Source organism: Canis aureus, chromosome X (genome assembly GCF_053574225.1).
Source record: "Canis aureus isolate CA01 chromosome X, VMU_Caureus_v.1.0, whole genome shotgun sequence".
Lineage (NCBI taxonomy): Eukaryota > Metazoa > Chordata > Mammalia > Carnivora > Canidae > Canis > Canis aureus.
The window spans coordinates 30,783,523-30,787,259 of NC_135649.1; the positions used below are offsets into that span (position 1 = coordinate 30,783,523).

The window sequence follows — 3,737 nt, forward strand, 5'->3', positions numbered from 1 at the left end:
ACTTCAACAAATCCGTAACATAAAAGACAACCCAGAAGAAAAGTAGGCAAATGATTTGCACAAGGCAAATTACAGAAACACAAATGATGAAAAAAAGATGTGAAGTAGTCAGTCTACTAACTACTTATCAGTGAGATAAGCTATTACTTATCACGTTTTATTTGCAAAAATTAAAAATATTGCTCTTACAGAGGTTTGATTCAGATGTAGAGAAAAATGCCGCAAAGAGTTTTGAAGGGTAATTTGATTATACGTAGTTGTTAAGATTGCTTGCACCCAAAGACACGGTAAGTTTAATCGTCTCCATTTTCCCGGCAGAAATACTTGCACCTATACATACAGGACCATATAATGAATTGTTCATGTTAGCCCCTTTTCTTACTAGTGATAATTTGGAAAGGACCTAAATATCCATCAGTAAGATAATAGCTAAGAATAATACTAATTATGAGATCGTGCATGCAGGCGTACACTGGCACCTACACACAAACACACATTAGGAACATACATAATATATGAATATGAAAATGCCTGGTGAAATTTAAGAAGGATTAAAAAACTCATAGTAGTAGTTCCTCATAAGAAGAAAGAGTGGACAGTAATAGGGATAGGAGTTCAATGCCTGAGTTTAAAAAAAAGAAGAATGTAATTAAGATCTTACTTAAAATTAGAGGGAAAAGAAACCCTAAAGTTCTGGAATGAGAAGGCATAAAATGCTGAGGAATTATCCCTGGCATGAAATAATTCTGTTTATTCACATCCACCAACTATGTGGCCGTATACATCTACAATGTCTTGCACCAGGCCACAAATCCCTCCAACATGGACAACTTATTCCTGGGGCTCACAGGCTCTAAACTTTATCCAAAACTGAAACTGGCCTTAGATAAGACCTATTGGAAATCAAAGTCCATCCAAAATTGCCTAAGTGTCCAAAGTCCTCCGTGTTCTAATGGGTTGCACGGCAGAAAGCCAAAACAAAGAGAAAAAGGTCAAGAGACGCATATTTAGAGAGCTCACACTTCTCTGCTAGTGACACTGTGCACATCTGGCTTTTCTTCAACTCTTTCAATAGGGACTTTCCCATTTGAGATTTAAATTTGTGAATAGCAAAATGTCCTGCCTGTCCATCAGTGAGTTAGCTAGAATCTGCTTCTCAGTTACCAAAGCGCAAATACACATAGCTTGTTTTTTTAAAATTTTTTAAAGATTGTATTAATTTATTCATGAGAGACAGCGAGAGAGAGAGAGGGAAGGAGGGAGAGAAACAGGCAGAGGTAGCCCGATGCAGGACTCGGACTCAATCCCATGACCCTGGGATCACACCCTGAGCCAAAGGCAGATGCGCAACCACTGAGCCACCCAGGCGTCCCATTTTTTTTTTTTTAATGGAATGATCTCTGGGGTTTTGCTCCTGAATTCTGGCACATGGTTAGGCGTTTGTGCACATGCACACATCCTGTGCTGCCTCTAAAGTAAGGAAGCCCTAACAATGGTAAAATGACTAGAACTTGCTTAATAAAATAAACAATTACATTTAATGCAGGTTGCATTTTGCAAGAAAGGAATCAGTTCTTGGTTATACAAGGCAAGTAAACTACAACAATGCTACAAAGTGTCAGGGAAGGTCATGGAGGAGATGGTACCACAAATTAATCCAAGAGCTGCACCAAGCAAGGTGGTTCCTCAAGGCTTCCTCTGTCCTTGGAATGTCTACTCAGGCCACTGTTGCCAAAGGGAGAGCCATGTTCAAGGACCTAACCTTCAGAGAATAAGGTGTTGAGAACAACATGGACTGAATGGGCGATGGAATCCCACTATGGCCTCTATATAAACTTCTGAGATTCTGGTTGGTGGATCTGGTGATCTACTTGACTTTCAGCCACCCAAGACAAGACACCTACGTTAAATTTCCTTGCTTATTAAACCTGCCACCTACCAATGTGGAATGGACTGCTTCCCTCTCTGGTTTCTCACTGTGCTCCACACATATAGGGGCTGGTTGCATTTATTATCACCAGCAGAAGCTTGCAAACCAACACAATACTAGAATATTTATATATGCATCATATCTTTACTACTAGATTACAAAGTATAAATGTCACAGAAATGATTTTTTAAAGGTACCAATTCTGAGCACTCACTGTGTCAGGCAACCAACACTTTACATACATTATTGCATTTACATTGTACTCCTTATAGTAGTATAAAGCAAGTATTATTTAGCCATCTATTTTCTAGATGGAGGAAGTGATGCTCACAGAGTTTAAGCAAATTGCTCTCAAGGTCACAGTATCTAGAAGCAGAAGAGCCAGGGTTTGAATGTGGGTTTGCTACATTTCAAAGACAGCACTGGATGCACACATTAGGACAACCTTTTATATATTAAATGGAAAAATTAGATCTGGGAAAGAGATTGACAGTGACCCAACAGGATTTTGCTTGGTATCAGGGACTATATGTCATTCATCTTTAATTTTTTTTTGAAAGAGAACCTTTTATTACTTTTATGTACAGAAAATTCAGCAGCATCCACTCAGCCCAGCTTGGTGGCCAGTTTTTTAGCCTTTGCTTTTTCTTCCTTGGCGATGCAAGCCACTGACTTCGGACCCAGGACATTGCCTCCCCAGAGGCGGCAGACCTCATCATATCTGTCATTGTAATTGGTCCTGATGGCTTCTACCAGCTTAGCCAGAGCTCCCTTGTCTTCCGAGTTTACCTGTGTGAAGGTGACAGTGGTGCAGGTCTTCCTGTGGACCAGACACCCCAGCCTGGCCTTCCCCTTGATAATGCAGTAGGGAACCCCCATCTTACAACATAGGGCAGGCGGGAAGACAACCAGCTCAATGGGATCCACATCATGGGGTCTCACTACCAGGTGAGCCTTCTTGTTTTCCACCAAGGTGGTGACAGTGTTAACCCCAGCTTGAACGACAGGTAGCCACTTAGTGGGGACTGGCCTTTGCCCTCAGCTTTCTTCTTGGCCTGGGCCAACAGCCTCAGCTTCTTCTCTTGCTTCGCCTCTGGTTTGTACTTGTGGGCCAGCTTAAGCAGCTGCGTAGCTGTTTGGTGGCCCCAGGCCTGGGTGCACTGGTTAGTGGCAGGAGCCACTTTGAGACGTTTATACAGAATGGCCCTCTGCCGCTGCAGCGGATGTAGCGTGGCCACTTGACAAAGGGGGTGCGGTCCCTCTTGGGCTGGATGTCCTGTCCGATGCCAAAGTTCTTAGGCTTTTTCTCGAACAGGGGATTGACCACCTTCTTGGCCTCCTGCTTCTTCACCAGGGCAAGGGCCGGGGCCACCTTCTTCCTCTTCGCCTTCTTCCCTTTCGGGATCTTGGCTTGCTGGAGGAGAAAGGCGTCATTCATCTTTATATTTCCCACCATACACTGCATCATTACTTGCACATAGGAGGGGCTAAAAAAATGTTCCAGATAAAAAAATAAATGTACATCTAAACTTAGAGAAAAATGAAATGAAAGGCTTTCAATATGCTATTCCACTCTGAAATAACCCGTTTTTAATTCATTCTCAATGTACCATAACTTCCTAAAGGACAATACTCCAAGCATAATAGTAGTTTAGATCTCATCACTTACCAGAAGCAGAATGAGCCCAAAATAAAACTGTTAGATTAAAATGAAATCAATTAATGGGTTTGGCATTTTATGAAATCAAAATGAAAATCCAACCTTTGCCATTGTTTAGATTTTGTTTTGAAAATTATAGCTAACTTT

At 41.6% G+C, this 3,737-nt stretch overlaps 1 pseudogene; it reads right to left on the bottom strand.

The window, feature by feature from the left end:
- Window positions 1–1,562: 1,562 nt before the first annotated feature.
- On the bottom strand, window positions 1,563–3,410 carry LOC144308330 (large ribosomal subunit protein eL8 pseudogene; annotated as a pseudogene).
- Window positions 3,411–3,737: the final 327 nt, after the last annotated feature.